Consider the following 11,353-nt stretch of genomic DNA (forward strand, 5'->3'; position numbering starts at 1 on the left):
CTGAAAGTTCCTCCTTCTGCAAGTTCCTCCTGCTGCTATCTCTGGACAGGATTTTGTTCAATGACAAGACCAAGACTGAGCCATATGCGGTGTTGGATGCTTCCATGGAAAGGCATGGAGGGGGCCAGGAGCTGGTTCCATGACAGGCCTGACAAACCCAGAATGTAGCGGTGAAGTGACTAGTCAGCTCAAGCATGCTTAGCATAGCTCTGGGCAGTTAAAATTAAACACTTCATCCTAACACGGGGTTTCCCCTTTTACCTTCATAAACAGCCATTTCCCTGTATGCCATGTCTGTCTTCTCTCTATCCAGAGGCAGTACTTTATCCTCTGGGGCAAATGTGCCTCCTCTCTCTCCCTTGTTCCCTTCACCTTCTCCCTCATCCTCTATCTCTTGTCTCTTGTTCCCTGTTTTCTGTTCCTTGGCAGGAAATAAATCTCTGGTGCTGAGAGCTTGGTCTTGGGAGTCCGGAGCTGATTCTTTCCCTCTCAGGCAGTAAGTTCTTTGGCTAGAACATGTGAAGTATGGTGGCTCACGTTCATTCTCAACCTGCCTAGGTTTGAAGTCACAGAGGATAAGCATCCCTGGACAAGGCTGTGAGGATTTTTCTAAAAACGTTTAACTGAGGGGAAAGACCTACTCTGATTATAGATGTCATCGTTTCATGGGCTAAGGTTGTGTAGAACAGATAAAGAAAAAGGAGAAATCAAATGAACATCAACATTCATCTCTCTGCTTCCGGGGCTAAATAGGGCTACATACATAGACAATCAGCCTAAGCAGTGTGAAACTATCAGGAATGTCTACTAACTCCCTGTTCTCTAATTTGTTAAAAATGTCTTTTAATAAACCCTAGTCCCTTTCGTGTTCGGGGATATTAAGAAAAAAAGATTCTTGGGGTTGTTTAGTTTATAGGGTAGAGCGCCCTAGCAAGCGCAAGGCCCTGGGTTCGTCCCCAGCTCTGAAAAAATAGAAAAGAAAAAAAAAAAAAAAAAAAAAAAGAAACAAAGATTCTGGTATCTTTGTCTCTCTTTCCCTCCCCTCCCCGACCTCTGAATTTCTCCCTGCATGGGCAGGCTCCCCCTTCCCCCATCTCCCTATCTGCTTGGTGATTTCCCTTCCCTGCTCCTTAGGAGCTGCCCTCAAATAAACCTGACCTTTTAACTTTCAAAAACAAAAACAAAAACAAAAAAAAAGAAAGAAAAGAAAAAAAGAAACAAAGATTCCAAGGGCAAGAGAGATGACTCAATGGTTAAGAGCACTGATTGCTCTAGAGGTCCTGAGTTGAATTCCCAGCGTCCACAACATGGCTCAGAACCATCTATAGTGGGATCTGATGCCCTCTTCTGTCATGCAGATGTACACGAAAATAGAACACTCATTCACATACATGAATAAATCTTGAAAAAAAGAAAAAGAGGTTGGGGATTTAGCTCAGTGGTAGAGTGCTTGCCTAGCAAGAGCAAGGCCCTGGGTTCGGTTCCCACCTCAGAAAAAAAGAAAAGAAAGAAAGAAAAAAAAAGAAGTCGTTCAAAAAGAAAAAGAAAGATTCAGGAGTTCCTATCTGTAATCCTAGCTCTTGCGAGGTTGAGGCTGAGGGAGTCAGAACTCCAGTCTAGTTTTGGCTCCATACTGAGACATTGTTTCAAGGCAGAAAATAAAAGGCAGACTCTCCTTTGAGAAGCCCACATCCTTCTCCCCCCCTGTCTTACTTTCTTGCTGAACACTTTCTTTCTCTTAACTCTAGTGCTTAAAATCTGTATTGAACTCTTAATAAACTCTAATTTGGTGCCAAAAACAAGGAAAGGAATGGCCTATATGACTACCACCTCTTCCTCCCTCCCTCTTCCTCCTCTTTCTTCTTCATTTCATTTACATTTTTAAAAAGATGTATTTATTTATATGAGTACACTGTCACTGTCCTCAGAGGAAGACACCAGAAGAGGGCATCAGATCCTGTTACAGATGGTTGTGAGCCCCCATGTGGTTGCTGGGAATTGAACTCAGGTCCTCTGGAGGAGCAGTTAGTGCTCTTAACCGCTAAGCAGTCTCACCAGCCCATTTACATTTTTGAGACAAAATCTTACTCGATAGCCTTATTTGGTCTCCAACTCATGGTGATCCTCCTGTCTTAGTCCACCAAGTGCTAGAGCTATAGGCATGAACCATTGTGCCTGGTCATGTTATAAAGCAGTGGTTCTCAATTTTCTTAATGTTTTGGCCTTTAAAAACAATTCCTCTGTTGTGATGACCCTCAACCGTAATCCTCTCTTCCCCCCCAAACAGGGTGTCTCTGTGTAGCCCTGTCTGTCCTGGAATTCTATTCTCTAGACCATCCTCAAACTCAAAGATCTGCCTGCCTCTGTCTCCCAAGTGATGGGACTAAAGGCATGTACCACTACCACCCGGCTACAGAATTATTTTTGTTGCTACTTTATAACTGTAATTCTACTACTGTTATGAATCATAATATAAAAATCTGATATGAAAAATAGCTTATATGTGACCCCTGTGAAAAAGTCGTTCGGGGCTGGAGAGATGGCTCAGTGGTTAAGAGCGCTGGCTGCTCTTCCAGAGGTCCTGAGTTCAAATCCCAGCAAAACACATGGTGGCTCACAACCATCTGTAATGGGATCCGATGTCTCTTCTGGTGTGTCTGAAGACAGCTACAGTGTACTAAAATAAAATAAAATAAATCTTTAAAAAAAAAAAAGTCGCTCAATTTCAAAGGGGTTGCAACCACTGCTATAATAAGAAGTTGTGTTCTTTTTTTTTTTTTCTTTTTTTTTCGGAGCAGGGGACCGAACCCAGGGCCTTGCGCTTGCTAGGCAAGCACTCTACCACTGAGCTAAATCCCCAACCCCAGTTGTGTTCTTTATATGCAAGATTTATTCAGAATCAGTCTTCCAAATTAGTTCTGAAACCTGATGCCCGTCATATACTTTGGGCTGAGAAAAGAAAATCAAAAGTTTTTTATTTATTTTGTTTTATTGAGACAGCATTTCTCTGTGTAGCCTTGGCTGTCCTAGAACTCACTCTAGGTTGATCTTAAACTCAGAGGGAGTGAAGCATCCCTTTAATCCCAGCACTTGGGAGGCAAAGTCAGGTGCATCTCTGAGTTCTAGGCCAGCCTGGTCTACAGAGGGAGTTCCAGGACAGCCAAGAGAAACTGTCTCAAAAAAACAAAACAAAAACAAAAACAAATCAAACACACACAAAAAACAACAGAACAAGACAAAAAAAAAAAGTGTGCATCACCGTTGTCTGGCCAGTTTTTTCTTCCTATTACTATGGGGGCAGGGTAGGGTTAGAGAGAGTGCATGTTTGGAGTCAGTTCTCTCCTCCCATGTGGGTCCCAGGGATCATATTGAAGTCACTAGGCTTTGCAGCAGGAGCCTTTACTGGCTGAGCCATTCCTATCCCTGTTATCATCATGATCATCATATTATCGTGTATGTATGTATGATGTGGGTGGTATGAGTCAGTGCATATGTGGAGTCAGTCTCTCTTTGCACCTCATGTGTGTTCTGGAGATTGACCTCAGGTGATAGGCTTGCACAGCAAGCACTTTTATCTGCTGAGCCATCTCACTGGCCCAACTGAAATGTTCAAAAGAGAAAGCTATCTGCAATATCACTCTGTGGCAAATTACCAACTGTACTTTGAGTATTTCTTTCAATACATAATGACCTTTCATGGAGTTGCCCCATTACAATTGTTAGCACACAGTTTGGTGTGTGTGTGTGTATGTGTGTGTGTGTGTCCTTATAGAACCTATATATGGTAAACTGTGTAAAACCACTACAGTGAAAATTTAGGGGTTTCTTTTACCATGGCACAATAAAAGTAGGGCAAAGAGGGTTGGGGATTTAGGCTCAGTGGTAGAGTGCTTGCCTAGGAAGCCGCAAGGCCCTGGGTTCGGGTCCCCAGTCAAAAAAAAAAAAAAAAGAACAAAAAAAAAAAAAAAAAAAAAAGTAGGCAAAGAGCATGTTGCCTTTGATAGGACAAAATGCCTCACTGAGGCCTCACTTCCTCCTCCGTCTCTGTGAGAGCTAATATTGTCAACTAGATGGAATCTAGAATCGCCTAGCACACAAGTTTCTGGACACACCTGTAAGGACTGTCCACACCAGGTAAACTGAGGAGTGAAGACCTGCGGTAACTCTGGGTGGCGCCTTTCCATGAGCAGGGCCTGGAATACAACAGAGTAAGTGAGCCAAGCACCAGCAAGTCATTGCTGTCTGCTTCCTGACTGAAAGCAATATGACTGGCAGCTGCATACCCTCCCCCATACCTTACTCTGGATCTTTGAACTATAGGGCAAGTAAACCCTTTCTCGCTTAAACTGTTAAGGTGTCTTGTCACAGCAATTAGAACAGTAAATAGAGAAAAGTGGTACAGAGAAGTGGGTGGTTGCAGTTAGAAGCCCGAGCATGCGGTTCAGAGGCTTTCAGGACCTTTTGTGGTAGGAATATGAAGAGTTTGGAACATTAGGCTAGCAAACTCCATGGATATTGTACACAGAGCTTAATGGGCCATTTCACTGTGAGCTTGGAAGAAAAGACTTTGCTTTTAATCCTAACACTCAGGAGGCAGAGGATCTGTGGATCTGTGTGAGTTTAAGGGTACTCTGGTCTACAAGTGAAGCAGGAATTATGAAGGGCTGCTGAACCTAAAAAGGGGAAAATGTTGGGAGTTGGTCTGGTGCTGCTATGTATTCAAATGCTAGATTCTGTACCCCCAGATCTTAAGGTGAATCCCCACATATACCAGCTTTTGCTATGCAAACCCTTCTTTTCAATGTAAAACTATTGGTTAAATAAAACTGGTGTAGCCAATTACCAGGGAGAATAGAGAGACGCACGGTTTGAGCTACCTGGCTGGGGGTTGCAGGTTGGGACCATGAGAAGAAGAGAGAGGAGAGAAAGGGGGAACAAGGAAGAAGATGGAGATAACTGGTGTTCATTAGATGTGATGAACCAGGACATATGCCCAAGTGAAATGCACCCCCAGGCTGGAACAGAAACAACTCAGGCAAGATTTAAAGCAGCATTTAGCTCAGTGGTAGAGCACAGCTAGGAAGCAGACAGTCTAGTTTGGTCCCCAGTTCAAAAAAAAAAAGAGCCAAAAAAAAAAAAAAAAAAAAAGATTTAAAGCAGCAAGTACTTGGGTAACACAGCTAGGAAGCAGACAGTCTAGTGAATGGAAATATAGATTCACTATATCGTGCTAGAGCTGATTTTAAAATCCATAGAACACTGCCTTGATTATTGGGGGCTGGCTGGGTCATATTAATAACTAGTAGAGCTTCTTAAACTCCATTTATTTTTTTTTAAACTTTGTACTTTTTTAATTCATTTATTATATATAAGTACACTGTAGCTGTCTTCAGATACACCAGAAAAGGGTATCGGATCTCTTTACAGATGGTTGTGAGCCACCATGTGGTTGCTGGGAATTGAACTCAGGACCTCTGGAAGAGCAGTCGGCACTCTTAACCGCTGAGCCATCTCTCCAGCCCTTAAACTCCATTTATAACTTGACACTTGTTTTATTTTTTAAATGTGTATGAGAGAGAGAGAGAGAGACAGAGACAGAGACAGACAGAGACAGAGACAGAGAGACAGAGACAGAGAGTCAGAGAGAGTCAGAGAAAGAGAGAGCATGTGAGTACAGATGTCCTTAGAACTCAGAGATATCAGATCCCCTGAAGCTAGAATTAAAGGTTGGGTAGTTATAACTACATGATGGGAATTGTACTCAGGTCCTCTGAAAGGACAGTATATGTATGTTCCTCACCACTGAGCCATCTTGTCAGTCCTCCATTCTATTTTTTGAGACAACTTTTCTTACTGAATCTGAAATTTGCCAATTCAATTAAACTGGCTAACCCTCAAGTCAGTTTATCTCTGTTTTCCCAAAGCATTCTACTAAGGCAGGTTTTTACAGAGCTTGTGGGCATCCAAACTCATGCTTGTATAGAAAGGACTTTACTGATTGAAATATTTCCCTACCCCCTTATCCTTTTTATAACATTTTTTGGTAATAATTACTTTTTATATAATTCAACTAATAAATTTACCAGTTGTTCATGCCAGACAGTGTTCTGCCCTTTGGGGAACAGCAACAGATAAAGCATAGTCATCACCTTCTCCTAGGCATGACAAGACAAATACCTATATGCTTTATAATACAATGAGGACTGATAACAAGTCTTATGGGAAAAAAAAACCCAAAAACAAAATTAAAATTTCTCTTACTAAACAATTAAAAGGTAAACATAGGGCAGGAAGAACCTAGAAGGTGAAGGCAAGAGGATCAGAAACTCAAGGCTGTCCTCAGTTTTATTGTCAGTTTGAGAGCATCATAGAACACATGAAATCAAAAGATAAGACTCAAAGATAAGTAAGTAAATAAATAAAAATAGGACATCACAGTCTGATTTGTTCAGATAAGCTGGTCTCTTTCGAGATCTTTTTGATGGAGATGCAGAAGGCAAGGCCTTCTCTATGTAGGCCTGTCTGGCCTGGAATTCCCTTAGTCCACCAGGCTGTCCTTGAACTTGTGAAGATCCTATCTTATCTGCCTCTGGAGTACTAGGACTATAGGCATGAGCTACCACACCAAGGGCGACTTTATTTGCTTGAGCATATCATAACACTTGGAGAAATGGTTCAGAGGTACAGAAGCATCAAAGCTTAAAAAGTTCTTGTTGATTTTTTGAAGTTTTTTTAAACTTTTTTTTTTTGTGTGAATTTCTCATCATAAAATTTTCACATTACCCCACCCCACTCTTCTCCCCAGCCTGCCAGTTCACCTGCACCAACAGGATGAGTTCTCTAGTATTGCCCAGCTAGCTCACCCAGTGGTGTAGCTAGCAAGGAGCAGAGTCAGCTCTCCTGCTCCCAAGGCCAGCTCACCCATACCTCACCACCAGGGCCAGCATTACAGTGCTGCCCAGGCGAGGTATGGGCCTGATCTCCCAAGAGCTGCTTTAGCCTCCCAATTTCAGGAATTACAAGCATGAGCCACCATACTTGGCTCAAAGCCTGCATAGTTTTGACTCTTGTCCAGCATTCTCCCTACCCGCATAAATAAAAAAAGCAGCTGGAAATGCCTGTGTTCTTTTCATACACAAGTGATGTCAAGCCAAAGAATTTGACTTGGCTGGCTACCCTCAAGTGGAACTGTCATTTTCCCCATTACAGTGCTGTGACCATGTTTGAAGGTGCCCCATCTGTGGCGTAACTTCATTCCAGCCCATTAGCTGCTTTCCAGGCATCCCACTGACTTCTGGTCTGCCTTGTCTGGTGCTGCCTGGGTATCAGCACTTGGAAATGAGTTCTGAAGTCAGGCTTGGTGGCATATGCCTATAATCCCAGCACTCTGGATGTGGAGCAGAACCCTATGGGGGGTGGGGGTGGGGGAGGCAGGGCAGGCACTGACTCTCCCTAAATGTCTGGCTTGGGCCACCACATTCTTATCTATTTTTAGGACAGCATCCTTTCTTTGGCTCCCTGAGAAACTGCTCTTCTTTTTCTGTTCCTAACTGTTTCCACTCCTACTTTAGACTGAGGCATTCGTACATGGGAAACACAAAGTTTAGGGTTCTAGTCCCTCCCACCCCCCCACCCCCCAGCTAAGGTGCTGGTTATGCAGGTAAAGCTGAATATCAACAACACAACAGAACGTGTATGTACTGTAGTGTTACAAAACTAAAACACTAAATAAATAAAGACACAGTCCCTTACAATCAAGGCTGGCCTTGAACTCACTGTGCAGCAAAGGTTGGTTCTAAAAAATGAGAACTTAAATATTTTTTTCTTTTTTCTTTTTGGTATTTAGCTTTGGGTCTTGCTATAAAGCTAAGGCTGGCCTAACTTACAGTGTAAACGAGGCTAGCCTCAGACTCCACACAATCCTTTTGTCTCTGCTCCCCACGTTCAGCACTTCTCTCCCTTTTCATGCTTCTAATTCTGTGGTTGTAAGAAAATCACAAGTTCCTTGATAGTAGATCTTTCTATGGCTACCAGGCTCAGACCTGCTATGATAATTCTCTTTGCATACCTGGTGATAAAGGCATGCTGGGGGAGGGTCAGTTCAAAGTAGCTTGAAAGTCAGATGAAGAGGCTGAGTATGGTGACACATGCTTAGTAATTCTATCACTTCAAAGACTGAGGTATGAGAACAAAAAGTTCAAGGCCAGCTTGGGCTGCCTGGTTAGAGCCTGTGTCAGGAAATGAGAAAACAAACGCTGAGCTAATCAATGTAAATGAAACAATGTTAACAGAGGACAGTGATGGCTTAGCTTGATAGAAGCCAAAGCCAGGTAAAAAGAGGGGCTGTGGGGGGCTGGAGAGATGGCTCAGAGGTTAAGAGCACTGTCTGCTCTTCCAGAGGTCCTGAGTTCAATTCCCAGCAACCACATGGTGGCTCACACCATCTATACTGAGATCTTCTGGCTTGCAGTCATACATGCAGGCATGCTGTATACATAATAAATAAATAAATAAATATTAAAAAAAAAAAAAGAGGGGCTGTGGAAGGAACTCAGTTGGTAGAGTGCTTGCCGAGCATTCTTGAATTCCTGGATTTGATCCCCAGCACCATACAAAAAGCACTCAAGATGTGGAGAAGGGAGTGTCAGAAGTTTTCAGTAATCCTCAGCTACATAGTAATTTGAAACAGCCTATGTTGCATATGACCCTACTTCAAAATCAAAACACCTAGGTAAAAAATAAGTCCGGCTGGAGAGATGGCTCAGTGATTAAGAAGAGCACTGTTTGCTCTTCCAGAGGTCCTGAGTTCAACTCCCAGCAACCACATACATGGTGGCTCACAACCATCTGTAATGGAATCTGGTGCCCTCTTCTGACCTGCAGGCAGAACACTGTATAGATGATAGATAGATAGATAGATAGATAGATAGATAGATAGATAGATAGATAGATAGATAGATAGATAGACAAATAAATAAATCTTTAAAAAAGTCTACTTAGGGACGCTGGTGCAGGAGAAAGAAAGGTGAGAAAATAAAGACTTGTTGGGCTGGGGATATACAGCTCTGCAGTGTGCGCCTAATATGCAGAGATTAAGCTGTGAGATCAATCCTCACCAAAAAGTTGCTATAACCATCCATGCCTGTGTCTTTGGATGGACAGTTTTCAGGTGCCAAATGTGAGCATCTTAAAACTGCTGGGCCAAAAGTTGACTGTTTGCTTAGTTGTATGAGAAACTGCCAGTTTGCTTTTGTTTTTTATGTTTTTATTAGGGTGCTGGGATCCAAATGAAGTTTCTTATGCTTGCCTCTTTTTTTTTTTTTAAAGATTTATTTATTTATTATATACGAGTACACTGTAGGTGTCTTCAGACACATCAGATCCCACTACAGATGGTTGTGAGCCACCATGTGGTTGCTGGGATTTGAACTCAGGACCTCTGGAAGAGCAGACAGTGCTCTTATCCACTGAGCCATCTCTCAGCCCTTTTTTTTTTTTTTTTTTTTTTTAAAAAAGAGAATGTATGGCCTATTCTTTTTTTTTTTTTTTTTTTTTTTGGAGCTGGGGACCGAACCCAGGGCCTTGTGCTTGCTTGGCAAGTGCTCTTCCACTGAGATAAATCCCCAACCCCTTTCGCTAAATCCCCAACCCCTGCCTCTTTTCTTTCTGTTTTCTTTTCTCTTCTGAAACAGGGTTTCTCTGCATAACTCTGGCTGTCCTGGAACTTACTCTGTAGAGCAGGTTGGCTTCAAACTCACAGAGATCTGCCTGTTTCTGTCTCCCAAGTGCAGGGATTAAAGGCGTGTGTCACCACCTCTCTCTTGTGCTTCTTAGTTGACTATCTCCCCAGCCCAGGAGCTCTCTCTTGTCATTGTCATCACCATCTTCATCATCTTCATCGTCATGCTCCTCCTCCTTTCAACTTCTTTCTCCTCTTCTTCTCCTTTTCTTCCTTCCTTCCTTTCTTTCTTTCTTTTTTTCTTTCTTTCTTTCTTTCTTTTTTTGTAGTTCATGCTAAGTATTGAATTTACTTTTTAGAAAATTTTCTTTATTTTTCACTACAACTGCACTTTTTGCTATTTGGCCTTGTGTTTACTGGACAAGTGGTCTGCCACTGAACTAAACAACCTTTCCGCCTCTTTTGTTGTTTTGAAGTACTAGGGATTGCACCTTAGGCCCCACACTTTAGTCCAGCACACTACCAAATTCCTAGCCCACCTTTTCTTTTATATATTTGTTGTGTACATGTACACTCATGACACTGCATTAGTGTGGAGGTCAGAGGACAACGTATATAAATTAGTTCTTTCCTTAAACCTTGTGGGTCCTGGGATCCAATTCAGGTTGTCAGTGATGACCTTTATCCACTGATTATGTCACCAGTGGTTTTCTCTTATTTAGGGCAAATGTTTGGACTAGGAGCTAAGCCTTATGATTGAAGGTTCCAGCAACAGCAATTTACAGGTTTTTCTCGAATGTCCCCAACCCTCTCTACCTGTCTACTCCCCTCTAGGACTTCATGTAGCATTGGCTGGCCTCAAACTCACTATAGAGATGAGAATGGCCACTGACTCTTGAGCTATAATGACAAGGGTAGGGTATCACATTTTTTGAGCTCTTCTTGTTTCACTTTTTTGAGGCGGTCTCATACACCTTGGGTTAGCTACAATTCACCATGTAGAAGGGGATGATCTTCAATTCCTGAGCCTTCTGCCTCTACTTCACAAGTGTTGAGATTACAAACTTGAGCCACATGGCTGGCTTTATGACTTTAATGAAGATTTAATAAGAGATTAAGAGGGGTTATTAATGGAAAGCCTACATATATGTACGTAAAAGGTGTACACATCAACAGTCCTGGTTGGGGTTAGAATTTAGCTCCCTAGTAGGTATATGTTTATTATACAGAAGACTCTGGGTTCAATTTCCATCAGTGAAAACAAAGTATTTCAGTGAATGGGTTTTACAGAGTTTACTCAACCATTTTTTAAAAATTTTTTTTTCAGTGTTGGATTAAATTTCTGTGAACTGAATTTCCCAGGAGGTGGGGGAACCCAAACCAATAGTAAATAGTATGCAGTTGACTAATGGATTAGAACATCATGACTATGGACAGTTGGCAGGTAGTAGATCCAGAGTCAAAAGCCAGTCACTGAAGTGCTAACTTTTAATCTCAGCACTGAGGAGAGACAGAGGCAAGTGTATCTCATTTTGAGGCCAGCCTGGTCTACAAAGTGAGTTCCAGGACAGCCAGGACTACATAGAGAAACTGTCTTGAAAAACCAGGAAAAGAAAAAAAAAAAAAAAAAAGGCATTCACTCTGTTTTTAACCTATCATTTTGTGATTATCAGA

The sequence above is a fragment of the Rattus rattus genome, chromosome 2 (assembly GCF_011064425.1).
Source record: "Rattus rattus isolate New Zealand chromosome 2, Rrattus_CSIRO_v1, whole genome shotgun sequence".
Classification (NCBI taxonomy): Eukaryota; Metazoa; Chordata; class Mammalia; order Rodentia; family Muridae; genus Rattus; species Rattus rattus.